The sequence below is a fragment of the Bubalus kerabau genome, chromosome 1 (assembly GCF_029407905.1).
Source record: "Bubalus kerabau isolate K-KA32 ecotype Philippines breed swamp buffalo chromosome 1, PCC_UOA_SB_1v2, whole genome shotgun sequence".
Taxonomy (NCBI): domain Eukaryota; kingdom Metazoa; phylum Chordata; class Mammalia; order Artiodactyla; family Bovidae; genus Bubalus; species Bubalus kerabau.
In genome coordinates this window covers 260,435,158-260,450,805 of record NC_073624.1, presented here as the reverse complement: position 1 = coordinate 260,450,805, position 15,648 = coordinate 260,435,158, and positions in this window count along the sequence as shown.

Genomic DNA, 15,648 nt, shown 5'->3' with positions numbered 1-15,648 from the left:
CAGTGCTGCTGCTGCTGCTGCTGCTGCTAAGTCGCTTCAGTCATGTCCGACTCTGTGTGACCCCAGAGACAGCAGCCCACCAGGCTCCCCTGTCCCTGGGATTCTCCAGGCAAGAACACTGGAGTGGGTTGCCATTTCCTTCTCCAATGCATGAAAGTGAAAAGTGAAAGTGAAATCGCTCAGTCGTGTCCGACTCTTAGCGACCCCATGGACTGCAGCCTACCAGGCTCCTCCATCCATGGGATTTTCCAGGCAGGAGTACTGGAGTGGGGTGCCATTGCCTTCTCCAATAATGCAGTGCAGATAATACAAAATCAAAGGCCACCAGTGTCCAGACAGGTACCACACGTGAGTCAGTTGTGAATGGCAGGGCATGGAGAGGACTGAGGATTAGTCTGCTCTGTTCAAAGTGCACAGGGGCTACTCAGTTTCACAGATATGTTGCTCTTAGAAATATCACCCTTGCGCTGTCAGATTGTCAAAAATTTTCAAGAGAACCTGAAAATGTATGTATATGGAGTGTGGGCATGTGTGTGTGTAAAATGAACTAGTCAGAAAAAAAAAAAAAAAATCAGTGTTCAGTCCAAAAGAAGGAAAGAAGGGTGGGGGAAGGAAAAAAGAAAGTCAGTGAGCCATTTTTCCCACTCATCCTTTAGACAAGTCATCTTCAAGGAGCCTGAGGAGCAGACCGTCTGAATCATCCTTTTCAAACTACATTCATGTCTCCTCTCCCCCATCTGCGAGACTAGCCCTCACAGATGTTATTAGGCAGAAAATGGCCAGTGCCAGAACAGGGCTCCTTTTTTAAAAAATTTATTTTATTCATTTGGCTGCATGTGGCTCAGCTGGTAAAGAATCCGCCCGCCTGCAATGCTGGAGACCTAGGTTCGATTCCTGGGTTGGAAAGATCCCCTGGAGAAGGGAAAGTCTACCCACTCCAGGATTCTGTTCTGGCCTGGAGAATTCCATGGACTGTATAGTCCATGGGGTCACAAAGAGTCAGACAGAACTGAGCAACTTTCACTTTCACGGGTCTCAGTGGCGGCTCATGGGGTCTCGTTACGGTGTGTGATCTTTGCTCCAGCTGCGGTGCCTGGGCTCCATGTGTGTGAGCTCCGGTGTTGCAGCCTGCAGATGTGGGATCTTAGTTTCCTGACCAGGGATCAAACTTGTGTCCATTGGAAGTTTGAACCCATTGGAAGGTGGATTCTTAACCACCAAACTTGACCAAACTTGAATCCATTGGAAGGTGGATTCTTAACCACTGGACCACAAGGGAAGTCCCCAGAACAAAGTTTCTTGACCTCCAAACAGTAAATGAGAGTCACCTGGGGGTCCTGTGAAATTGCAGAGACTGACTCTAAGGTCTAGATGGGTCTAGGGTTCAGCCTGAGATTCACATTTCTAAGGAGATCTCAGATGTTGCAAAACGACTGGTTTTGAGTAGCAAGATTTTATAGAGTAGGTTTTTCAATTTTTTTTTGACAGCAAGTTAAAATAAGAAATGCATTTAACTTGGCAACCTAGAACATATGCAGAGCAGACATATAATTGAAACACGGACAAAAGTTATTTTATGGCGTGTACCCTAACATTCTTATTCGATTCCACTGTTTTATTCTATTCTTCTGTGTGTGTGTGTTATAAAATATTGGTCATCACTTATCAAAGAATTTTTTTGACCCCCTGATAGGTAATGTTATAAAGCTTGAAAAACACTTCCATTAAATTTATGTTCAAATCCCTTCTATTACATTTTTAAAAATGTATCTCTCCGTCTCTTCAAAGGACAGAACAAGAAGACAAGAAAATGTTATAAAGGTGGCTGGAGTAACCTAGATCCAAGGAGAAGACAGAAATAGTTAACAGGGGTTGAACTCTTCTTTTTTTTAAGACTATGGCTAAGCACATGCACTGTTGGACCAGACTGCAGGATTCTAAACCTGGTGAAGCCACTTACAGCCTGTGAAACCTGGGCAAATTACTAAACCTCTTTGTGCCCAGTTTCCACATCTGTAAAACAGAGATAACAATAATTACAAATGCCTCGTGGGCTTTTGTAAGAATTGCTATATATAAAAGCTGTATATGTATGTGCTTTATATATGCATATATATGTGTGTTCGTGTGCTTAGCTGCTCAGTCGTGTCCAACTCTTTGTGACCCCATGTATCGTAGCTCTCCAGGCTCCTCTGTCCATGGGGATTCTCCAGGCAAGAATACAGGAGTGGGTTGCCATATCCTTCTCCATATATATATATATATCATACATTGATATATATATATATATATATAGAGAGAGAGAGAGAGAGAGAGAGAGAGGACAATGTGCTACACACACCAAGCATCACAGAAGTGTTCATCATTGCCATCATTATTACTAAGTACTTTACAGGAGTCATATCATTTAGCTTTCTAAAAATCCCATGGGATAATACAGCATTACTGTTAAGTGGTCCAGTTTACAGGCATTCCCACTTACTTCTGTGTTGACAGAATTCCTATCTACTCAGGGCATCCATCGCTTACAAGTGATTCCGGAATGAATTCTAGTTGGGAAGGTGATCACAAGAAACCTCTTCTCTTGCCAGTGATGGGTTAAGAAAGAGAACATGATTCAGCTCTCACCAATGAGCCATGAGGCATCTGGGAAATGTTTCCTTTCCCTTAAAGTAAAACAGAAGAAAGAAACATCCTATCTTCTTGTCTTCAGTGTTACTGTGTCTAGATGTGACACCAGAAACAGCAGCATTCATTTGACACCCACGAGGGAAGCCACAGAGAACAAAGTGAAAGGCGAGCATATGGACGCATGTACATATGTTTATCATCACCACTGTGGATGGGGAGGGTGAGAGATGCAGCCAGTGTAGGAAGTTTCCAAAAGTCATACTAGGAAGCCACCTATTCTTTAACCACTATGCCACTGTAGCCTCATTTTTTTATTCTTACATAATTATTTTCTTTAAACATCCTGAAAATATGAATTGATACATATGGAAAAGATTTCCAGAATCAGTTGTCCATCTCAAAACCATTAAGGTTTATTACTCTCCAATTATTCTCTTCCTATTACATGTCTACGGATTAGTTCCTCTCTAACGGGGCTGTCGATTTCATAATTATTCTGATAAACAACCTTAACCCAAGGTGTTATTGACTACTCATAGATTAACATACCCCTGTTTTCAGGCTGCTTATGTTTTTAACACACGTCTTCCCTAAAAGAGTGTAAATACTTTGGAATTTCTGATGCTCTAGCAGGGGAAAGGTGACCACTTTGATCCCTAAAAATAACGCTCTCAAAGAGCTACCTTAAACTCTGAGTCAGATATTTCTCTTCCAAAACCTAGCAGGCATAATATTCTTCATGGCTACCTCTCTTATTATTGCAAGTGGACATGGAAATACCTAAATAAAAAAGCATTACAGAGGCATGATGTTTAAAATTTACTAAGTCATTTTACAAATTCAGAACCACCTCATTTGTTTTTTTAAATCAATATTTTAAGAAACTCACTTTTATTTCACATTTTAGTAGCTTTGAAATTGGATAGTATTTTGCAATTTTTGTTAGTCAAGCAGGGAACAGGATGCAGTTGTACAGACTTTTACTTATTTCTGATGGCAAGACTGGAAAATTCCAAACCCATGTCATTTCAGACCCACTTGAGTTGTGCTTATTGTACGGAAACTTCCTGTTGATACCTTTTGGTAAGATGAAAAAAGCAAAGTACAATATCTTGTAAATAGATGTCAGAAGCTTGAGGGGAAGTTCATAATAACAGTAACATATTCTTTTTAAAAATGCTGCTTCCACATCCACAGGCACTGATAAATCTGATTCAAAAGTGAATCCAAAAAGCTGATACCAAAGAAATGTTAGGAATATCTTACCTAATTATCTCCATTCCCTTTTTCTGTATACATGAGTAAAATTTGACAAAAATTTATATCTAAATCAAAAAGAACTCTTTCAACTACAAAAATAATTAATAATTCTAAACGATAAAAGGATTTGTTGGTTTACTTGGCATCATTTTTTTTTCTTTTTTAATGTTACCTGAAATTATGATGCATCTTCCCATCAATGACATCTTGAATTCTAAGAATATGATTTTATTCGTAGAAGAGCAAACAGAATCAGAAAGGCTAAATGATTTACACATGCACACATATACGCACATGCACACAGTTCCCACAGGACTAGAGGACAGTTCTTTTCTCTGCACTGCAATATTTTGCCTCCGCTTTGGTGAGCATCTTATCATGAACCAGAGTTTTTAAGGCTTCCTGTAATCCCAGGATTCAATTTCGAGACAGTATTTGACACCTGTGGAATGTTATATGTATTTTTTCTCTAAGACCCAGTGCCTGTGAAATGTAAAATGACATAGCAAAGACCTTGCTTCCTTTTAATGAACATCACCATGAAAGAAGAACTTGATTGTCCCGGTTGTAGGCAGGGACTGCAGTCGTGTGAGACACAGACGGTATGTGTTAAGGGGAAAGTCACATTGTACACAGGTTCTGCGGCTATCACGTGTATGGTACTTCAGAGCATATCAGCCCCTGGAGAAAGTGACAAGCTTTTGCTAGGTTGATGCACAAAACACATATTGCAAAGTATTCTGATGATCTCTAGGTTAAGTTTCAGAGTTTAGCTTCAAGGGTCAAGGGTGTCAAAGAGTGATCAAAATCTTTCCAAATTTTAGGGACTTCCCTGGTGGTCTAGTGGGTAAGACTCCAAGCTCCCAATGCAGGAGCCTGGGTTTAATCCCTGGTCCAGGAACTAGAATGCACATGCCGCTACTAAGAGTTCACGTGAAAGTGAAAGTCTCACAGTCGTGTCCAACTCTTTGTGATCCCATGGACTGTAGCCTGCCTGGCTCCTCTATCCATGGAATTCTCCAGGCAAGAGTACAGCAGTGGGTTGCCATTTCCTTCTCCAGGGGATCTTCCCGACCCAGGGATCGAACCTGGGTCTCCTGCATTGATTGCAGGCAGACTCTTTACCAACTGGGCCACTAGGGAAACCCAAGAGTTCACATGCTGCAACTCAAAATTCCACATGCCGAAATGAAGATCAGAGATCTCACATGCCATAACTAAGACTTGGCACAACTGATTAAGTAAATACTTTAAAACAATAAGTGTTGTTTAGCTGCTAAGTCGTGTCCAACTCTTTTTTTTTTTTTTTTTTTGAGACCAGTGGACTGTAGCCTGCTAGGCTTCCCTGTCCATGGGATTTCCCAGGCAAGAATACTGGAGTGGGTTGCCATTTCCTTCACCAGGGGATCTTCCTAGCCCAGGGATCAAACCTGTCTCCTGCATCTCCTACACTGCAGGTGGATTCTTTACTGCTAAGCCACCAGGGAAGCCCCAAAATATTAAAAAAAAAAAATTCCAAATTTTAAAATCTGAAAGTGCCTACAGGGAATTCTAGCTTGATTCCACAGCTTTTGTAAGCTTAGATTCAAATAAGCCCCTGCTGGACTGAAAGTAAATATTTCTTTGAAAGAAAAATATACCCTGAAGAGAAGCTAAAAACCATAAAGAAGCTCCTGGACTGTTTGATAGTGCCGAAGTGCGTGGGGTTTACGAAAGAGCTCTATCTATGATTACACTTTGTCATCTATATTCAGAATGCAATGTTTTAAATTAAAAACAATAAATCTTTCTAAACTCCAGTTAGCTGCCAATAATGATTTGGAAACTGAAGCACAGATCAATCATTTGAACAGATCTATGGAAGGGAAAGGACAAAATCCAAGAGAGTTTTTCCTGCCAGGAGGCCTTTAAGAGTGGTCTGCCACATGGACAATTTTTTGGCTGTGCTGACCTGGGGGGAGGATGAGGTAGGGGACAGAGAGAAAGGAGAACTTTTTGTACTATAAAAATCCTGGCAGATCAACTCTCAGTCAGGCCAGTGATATTAAAATCCTTACACTAATTGAATGTTACCATTGTTAAAGCAAGTTATGAGCTGTTTAAAAAACAAATTTCGGGCTAGATTTTTTTTTTCCCCCAATGCAATCTCAACAGCTAATCAAATTTAGAGGTTTTCAGATAGCAAGTAATCTATTCAATACAACTTTTTGCCAGTCCTCAATTAGAAAGTGTTAGGTGGAATCTCCAATGCCCTTAAGCCTGAATTGTTTTTCATGTGAACCTAAAATATCTAGACCCTGTGTTCAAGAAGAGGAAATCATCATCAGCGAAAATTCTTCTAAACTACTCCTATACCTGTGTTTGCAAAGTTCCTGCTTCCTCTTAAGGAAATGTTACGTAATCAGGAGCACGACTCTGTCATTCCTGGACATTACATCAGAGGTGAAAGAAGAAGACCTTGAGAACTACTTTCCTAAAAAATTCAGGCAAAATTTTTTGTTGTTGATTTTTCTCCTATAGTAATAGAATGCATATAGAAATTTTAGTTTGAAAAACAAAGCATAAAATATAATAATGAACAAAACTCCCTTTCTAAACCACTTTCTTTTTTTTCTTATTACTTGCACACAAACTGAAATTTTGTTGTAGAATACTTCCGAAAGCATTCAGTCTTGCTGTGACTTCATCTCAATTATTTTCAGAGAAGCCAGTTTGGAAATTTGTAACATTTCTGGGATAATTTCAAATAAATACACGTCTATGTTCATACATATGGACCAGTGATTTGCAACAGGGACAATTATGGCTCCTCCTACCCCCAACCCTTACCCAACCCCAGGGGAAATTTGGCGAAGTCGAGATTCATTTTTGGTTGTCCTAACTGGGCGAGAGGAGAGGATGCTACCGGAAACTAGTGGGCAGAGGTCAAAGAAGTTCCTAAACATCCTACGATGCAGAGAATTGTACCCACCCCCCACAGAATCAGTCCATCCCAAATGTTGAGAGTGCTGAGACTGAGTAACTTTGATATAAATGCATTTTTGTCCCTCTTTATTTGAAATGTGCAATGTGACACAGGGCTCTTGGAACAGAATTTAGTGCACAGGGATAAAAAATAACTTAACACTTACCATTTCTGCCATAGGCAATGCCTGCACCTTAGACCATTGTAAAACAGGGGGGAAGAGGGCAGGGTGCAACCTTTTTTTAATTGGAGGATAATTGCTTTACAATGTTGTGTTGGTTTCTACCATACAACAATGCAAATCAGTCATACATATATATATATATATATCCCTTCTCTCTTTTGCCTCCCTCCCCCAACCATCCCATCCCTCTAGGTCATAACAAGGGCGCAACCTTTAAAAGAATAATATAGCCCAACAACACCACATGAACTGATTAGAACCAGATAGGTCCAAGATGGCAGAGAGCTGACATCCACTAGACCTTGAGAGCACATCATGAGAAACACTGGGAGGGATGAAGCACAAGCTGGAATCAAGATTGCCAGGAGAAATATCAATAACTTCAGATTTGCAGATGACACCACCCTTATGGCAGAAAGTGAAGAAGAGCTAAAGAGCCTCTTGATGAAAGTGAAAGAGGAGAGTGAAAAAGTTGGCTTAAAGTTCAACATTCAGAAAACTAAGATCATGGCATCCAGTCCCATCACTTCACGGCAAATAGGTGGGGAAACAACGGAAACAGTGAGAGACTTTATCTTTTGGGGCCCCAAAATCACTGTAGATGGTGACCACAGCCATGAAATTAAAAGACACTTACTCCTTGGAAGGAAGGTTATGACCAACCTAGACAGCATATTAAAAAACAAAGACATTACTTTGCCAACAAAGGTCCGTCTAGTCAAGGCTATGGTTTTTCCAGTAGTCATGTATGGATGTGAGAGTTGGAGTATAAAGAAAGCTGAGCACTGAAGAATTGATGCTTTTGAACTGTGGTGTTGGAGAAGGCTCTTGAGAGTCCTTGGACTGCAAGGTGATCCAACCAGTCCATCCTAAAGGAGATCAGTCCTGAGTGTTCATTGAAAGGAGTGATGCTGAAGCTGAAACTCCAATACTTTGGCCACCTGATGCAGAGAGCTGACTCATTTGAAAAGACCCTGATGCTGGGAAAGATTGAGGGCAGGAGGAGAAGGGGGTGACAGAGGATGAGATGATTGGATGGCATCACCGACTCAATGGACATGAGTTTGGGTGGACTCCAGGAGTTGGTGATGGACAGGGAGGCCTGGTGTGCTGCAGTCCATGGGGCTGCAAAGAGTCGGACACAACTGAGTGACTGAACTGAACTGAACTGAGACCTTGAGCCTCAGTATACACTCATTGTAACACATCAGCAAGCTAAATGACACACCCATGGGCACCATGACTGTTCCAAGGCCAATCATAAAGGTCAAAAAGTGGACAGTGGCCCAATTCTGGGAAATCCCCATTCCTTCCTCAAAATAGCTGGAATATTCCCCCCACTCATTAGACTATAAAATTACCTACCCCTATAAAAATTAACAACCCTGAACCCTGGGGCCTCTCTCACCTCTGAGCTGGCCCACACTCTGACTGTGGAGTGTGTTTCTCTCTAACTAAACCTACTTCTTACCTATCACTGTCTCTCATTGAATCCTTGCTGCAATGAGACACCAACAGCCTGAGCTTCATTAATTCCTAAGACCAGGTGTGATCTCAGTTAAAAGACCATGGGTTCAAGTCCAGATCTGAGTTACACAGTTACAATTCCACCATACAGTCTTGTGTGGACTACTCCCATAGCCTCCCCTCAGGTCTCCCTTTTTCTACTTCTGTTCCTCTATTCCAGACTTCTCTGGAGCAGCCAGAATGGCCTAAATGATGGCAGGTTCCCTTGTTGTGGACCCCACTAAGGTCAATGTCCTTTGAGACCTGTGGGAGCTCCCCTCCCCGCTTCAAGCCACTTTGGGCTATCACCAGTTCATTCCTGTCTCTTTGATTCCTTGCACCTCAGAGCCTTCCAATTTTGCACCCACCCCTCCTTCTTCATTCCTTATCTTTCAGATCTAATCTCAGTTTCAGGAAGTCTTCCCCAATTCATCTTCACTAGATAAATACACTCTCATGTACATGAGTACTAAGTTGCTTTAATCACAATCAACTCTTTTCAAGTTGCCAGAGCCCTCCAGGCTCCTTTGTCCATGGGATTCTCCAGGCAAGAATACTGCAGTGAGTTGCCATGCCCTCCTCCAGGGAATCTTCCTGACCCAGGGATCAAACCTGCATCTCTCATGGCTCCTGCATTGGCAGGTGGATTCTTCACCACTAACACCACCTGATCCTGTAGGTGTTTGTTTGTTTGTTTGTTTTTTCTTAATACTCTGCATAATTTGCATAATGTGCTGTGCTTAGTCGCTCAATCTTGTCTGACTCTGCAACCCCATGGACTGTAGCCCACCAGGCTCCTCTGTCTATGGGGATTCTCTAGACAAGAATACTAGAGTGGGTTGCAACGCCCTCCTCCAGGGGATCTTCCCAACCCAGGGATCGAACCCAGGTCTCCCACATTGCAGGCCGATTCTTTACCATCTGAGCCACCAGGGAAGCCCAAACTGCATTATACACTCATGTAAATTAGCTCTCCTACTTGACCATAAGTTTGTGAATGCAGTGTTAGTTGTTCAGTTGTGTCCAATTTTACAACCCCATGGACTGTAGCCCTCCAAGTTCCTTTGTCCATGGGATTCTCTAGGCAAGAATACTTGGAATGGACTACCATTTTCTTTTCCCAAGGATCTTCCCAATCCAGGGATCAAGCCCAGGTCTCCTGCATTGCAGGTGGACTCTTCACCATCTGAGCCACCAAGGACGCCCCTGTGAATGTAGAGCCACTAGCTAATTTGCCCACTGTTTCTTCTCCAAGGTCCAGCATGATGTCTGATATAGTAGCTCAATTATGTTACTGAATGAGTGAATCCCAGGTTTTGCCTTCTAGGAGTTAACACAATTGATGGTGATTGGAAGAAATGTCTGTTTAACAACATACTCTCATGCCTTGCTGTGGAAGGGGAAACACTGACACGCATAGCTTAAATGGGAAAAAAAATAGAAGAGAAGAGACTTAGGGCCCCCAAAATATGTTCAGGAGACACAGAAATTCTCTATGACAGGGAATAACTGCCAGCTTTTCAGAGAGTTCTAGGAATGATTTTGAAGTTGTTTCTGTTCTGTACCGATCTGCAACCGTTAATCAATATGAATTCCAGCAAAAACTTTGTACTCCCAACTTTTTAAGAGTAGTGCTCTGTGAAATGGGAGTAATCCAAGTTCCCAAACATTGGAAACACAATGAAAAAAAGACATCAGAGAGGGGAGAAGCCTGAGATCTCAACAGATAACAGCCAGTTGGAGTAGAGTGATGAGAAAGCTGCACCCCTTGAGGGCTACTGAAGATATGGAGATAGATGCTGGGGTTTCCCCATATTTATATAAAGGGCTTGAGTCCATTTTACTTTAAAATTAGAGGTCTAGTTGCTTCCAAGCAGGTGACACTGGACACTGGCATCTGTGTTACAAAACAATGTGGAATGAATAAAGGAAGGGTTAAGCTAGATGATATCTAAGATCTCTTTTTCAAACATTTCCTCTCTTTATTCTTTGTAATGTAAAAGCTGAAGCACGAATCTGAGAATAACTGCTTTTGATTTTAGGATTTGAATGTGTGTACATTTTCTCTGGCGTGTCCAAGTATTATTTCTTTTGTTCCCTGACTTTTCATCTCACAAACTGGCAAATGGAAATCATACTTACCCTTTATTCTGAAGTTCCCAGAAAGGTTTACAACTTCCTAACTAAAAGTCACCAAGTGACTCATTATGGAAAGAAATGGGAAAAACCAACTCTAATGAAGTGTGGGAAAAAGAGATGCAATGTCTTCACAGCTAGTATTTAATTCTGCTTTAAAGTGTTTTCATATATTAATTCACTGAATCGTATCAACTCTTTCAGGAAGGTACTATCCTTATCCTTATTTCACAGAAAAAATATTTGAGGCCCTAGAAGATTAAGTAACTTGCTTCTGGTCACATAGCTAGTAAGTGATGAGCCAAGATTAGAACCTAGGCAGTCAGCCTCCAGAGGTTACACACTCAACCCAGTGTGCATTCACACCTCAGTGTGAAGAAGTGCACACTGATAGGTGGGCTTTTGAATATGGTACATAGCTAGGCAAAACACAAGATAACATCTCAGTTAATCCCACCTCTGCCCTTTGGACTTCCCTGGTGGCTCAGACAGTAAAGCGTCTGCCTACAATGCGGGAGACCCAGGTTTGATTCCTGGGTCGGGAAGATCCCCTGGAGAAGGAAATGGCAACCCACTCCAGTATTCTTGCCTGGAAAATCCCATAGACGGAGGAGCCTGGTGGGCTACAGTCCAAGGGGTCCCAAAGAGTTGGACATGACTGAGTGACTTCACTTTCACTTTCTTTCTTTCTGTCCTTCGTTTGCTCAATCCAGAGAAACATCCTTGAATTCTGTCTTTCTCTTATATCCCACATTTGATTTTCCAGGAAACTTCAAAATATACCAGGACTGCAACTGTTTTCCATCATCTTCACTACTACCATCCTGGTCTAAATCACCATCATCTCCCCATTGGATTATTGCACTAATTTTCCTAATATTTCCTAGGCCTGCCCTCTAACAGGGACTTCCCAGGTGGCTCAGTGGTAAAGAATCCGCCTGCCTATGCAGGGGACGATGTAGGAGATGCCAGTTCAGTCCCTGGGTCAGGAAGATCCCCCAGAGAAGGAATTGCAATGCACTCCAGTATTCTTGCCTGGAGAATCCCATGGACAGAGGAGCCTGGTGGGCTATATTCCACAGGGTCGCGAAGAATCAGACACGACTGAGCACCCAAGGAATATTAGAACTCTGTTGCTGATTTTTGGCTCTACTAGCCCTTGTAGCCAGCAATATGAGAGTCTTTCAGGAAAATCATAGAAGCTCTCTCACTGTGCCCTGTACTGAGAACTTAAAACTATTAGGTTGTTATTTGTGCTCACAAAGAATGTGTTGCCCTCTAACAAGTTACTCTGGACGCAGTAGTCAAGAGTGTGATCCTTTAATACCAAAAGTCAGATCAAGTCACTTCTCTGTTCGTGACCATTCAGTGGCTTCCTATTTCATTCAGAGTGAAAGCCAAGATTGTGACAATGACCAGTAAGGCCCCTCCTTCCTCTTTATGATGACCTCATCCCCACCCACGCACGCATGCAGCCAGCCACACCGAGCTACCTGCGTTTCTTGTCCTCAAATACCCCCACACCAGCTCTGTGCCTTAGGGCTGCAGCGCTGGCCAGTCCCTCTGCCTGAAATTCTGCACGGTCATCTTCCCCACTTCCTGCAAGTCTTTATTCAAGTGACAGGCCTATCCCGAAAGCTCTGTTTAGAATTACACACTGCTAGGGTATCCCCTGGATGTCCAGTGGTTAGGACTCACCGCTTTCACTGCTGGGGCCTGGGTTCAATCACTGGTTGGGGAACTAAGATCCCACAAACTGTATGGCAAAATATATATATATATATATATATATATACACACACACACACACACACACACACAAGTGAACCCCACTGCTTTCTCCCCTTCGCCCCTCTTACGCATGGCACTTACCACGTACTACTTATTCATTGTTTGTCTTTATCAGAGTTTAAACTTGTCAACCCTAATATATCATAAATACCACACAGGTTTGGTGAATGAGAGAATGAAAGAGTAAGTGGTCACAGTGACCCTAAGGAATGAGTACAGCTGGTTTTTAAAGTCAAGAAATTGTCTATAGACACACGTGAAATGTATTACTATTGGGTGCATCAGGGTTTTGGTATGCAGACCTAAGTGTTTGAAATCCTCAGAGCCTAAATTTTTTTGCATGAATCAGCAACCTTAAAATATAAATTTAGAAGCAATGAATATTATGGCATTAAACATGTAATTCCACATTCCAACCATATATCTGAATACCTTCTTTTCATTCATCATGTAGGCTTCTAAAAGGAATGTGAACAGTTGTAAAAAACAACTATACGCAAGAAAAAAAATTTTTTTTCCGAACCTTTCACCCTCCCTGTCTGTCCAGCACATCCTTGTCAGTTTTCCTCTCCTAGAGAATCTCTCTGTTTACGCGTTATATCCCTGGGATGGTCCACAGGAACATATACAGGTGATCTCCCGACTGGACACCTCTCCCATCAGCACCCAGCGCGATCCACGATGTCTGCATCCAGATTCCTGGGACTCCTGCTATTCCTACTAATTTACATTCCCGAGAGATGGGTCTGGGCATTTGCATTTTAGCTTGATTCTAGGGTGATTCGTAAATCCCACGGATGTTTAAGAACCATTGTTCTGGTCCAGGCTTTTCCTGACCTTTCTCCCAGGTACAGACTTGCCCTCCCTTAGTCTCACTTCCTTGTGCCCGAGTCTCTGTCAAGACTAATCTTCCAAGAGATGATTAGGCAATAATTATGCCCACGATTTTAGTGTGTTAGTTCCCAAGCTCTCCTTTCCATAATTGCATTCAACAACACCTTGACGCAAACTAGAAACCAATGCCAGGGACTATGCATACTCAAAAGCTCAGAAAGGGAGAGAATTTATGACATCTCTCCGATTCAATGCAATTCTTGCTCTCTAATGTTCTGTCCTGGTGTGAGTTTGAAGGGTGTGAGTTTGGTGAGAGTTTGAGTTTCCAGAGTGTCTTTCCACTTAAGTCATATATTTGGAAATAAAAACTATTTTCTTATACACCATGTTTATGTTTTATTTATCCAGCTACCAGGCTGACCTAGACAAAACCAGGAGGATCCTATTTAGAATTACATAAATTAAATTTAGCCTTGATCCTTAAAATTTGCTGGTTACTGATATTTTAAGAGTAAAATTATTCTGAGAATCCAAAAGTCTTGTTTGTGTAGAAGTCCACTAAATAGCAGGTACTTTTAAAGCCATCCTCCAATAGATTTATGCCACCAGACTTCCCTGGTGGCTCAGATGGTAAAGAATCTGCCTGCAATGAGGAAGACCTGGGTCCCCTGTCAATGGGATTTTCCAGGCAAGACTACTGGAGCAGGTTGCTGATTTCTTCTCCAGGGGATCTTTGAAACCCAGGAATCAAGACTGTGTCTCCTGTATTGCAGGCGGCTTCTTTCCCACTGAACCACCAGGGAAACCCAAGTAGTGTAATAGAGATAGAAAAAAAGAAAACAAAGCAGGGTCTTGTGGGCAGAATGACTGAGCTAGAAGTGAGGGACTCGATGAATGGGTGATATTTGAACCAAAACCTGAATGATGATGGGAATGATGTAAAAATCAGAGGACCCTCTGCCTCTGCCAACCCTCTACCCAGAAGTGATTCATTTTCCTTTCACATGGCCTCCACAGACTTCAAGTGGGCTGAGAAGTAAAATGAAAGTGAAGTCGTTCAGTCGTGTCCGACTCTTTGCGACCCTGTGGACTGTAGCCCACCAGGCTCCTCCGTCCATGGGATTCTCCAGGCTAGAGTACTGGAGTGGGGTGCCATTTCCTTCCCCAATGCATGAAAGTACTGAGGGTGGCTTAAAATATCAGAAGGACGATTGTTCCAGGCAGAGGGAGAAGCAAGTGGTTGGCACATTAAAGGAACAGGGAAGAGGCCAGTGTGTAGCTGTGAGCAGTCGATGAGAAGCAGTGCAGTGGACGTGAGGATGCAGCTGGGGCGGGCCAAGCAGGGGCTCTGGCTGTGTGCTCTAAGTGCAGCAGGATGCATTCGGTTTTCAGAAGAGTCAGGTAATCCGACTTAAATTTGTAAATTATCTCTTTGGCTGTTGGGTGCAGAATAGATTAAGATCAGGAAGGATGTGGAGTATAAAGATGGGCAGACAGGCTGTAGTAGTCCGGGTGAGAGAGGATGGTTAACTAGTCCTGGAGGAAAGGAAAATGAAAGGTGGATCTTTCATGTAGAATAGGACTTCATGGGAGATTGGATGTGAGGACGTGGAACATACTGAACTCCCCTCCCGGTAAATAGAACTGGGTATTTGTTTTCCTTTCCTTCTTCACTTTCATGGGATGCTAGGATATAAGCTATACTGTGTTCTACACTGCAGAAGTTTTATGAACTGTATAAAATAATGTATATGAGACCAATTTTTAAAAGAACTTATTATTACTGAAAGATGAGATTGATTTTTTTACTTGAAAATTGACTTACTAGTCCTGGTCAAGCCAATATTCATCTTTTAAAAAATAGTCATCTACTAAAAAAAAAATAGAGGCTATTCTTGAGTTTGCATTTTAAAACAGATCTTATAATTCAGGGTGCACAACTACAGAATCTGAACTTGTATTGAAAGTTTTCTAGAAGTTAGTTTAGGACTGCCTAATGTGGTTCCAGTATGAGTATAGCATTTGAATTTTATACACCTCTGTGCATGCTCAGTCACTCAGCTGTGTCCGACTCTTTGCAAATTCATAGACTGTAGCCCTCTAGGCTCCTCTATCCATGGGATTCTTCAGGCAAGAATAATGGAGAGGGTTGCCATTTCCTCCTCCAAGGGATCTTCCCAACCCAGGGATTGAATGTGCGTCTTCTGCATCTCCTGCATTTGTAGGCAGATTCCTTACCACTGAGCCACCTGGGAAACCCATAAACCTCTTCATTTGTTGTCAATGCCAATCACATGCCACAAATGCAGATTCCTAATCACTATAACCATTGGTGACTTTG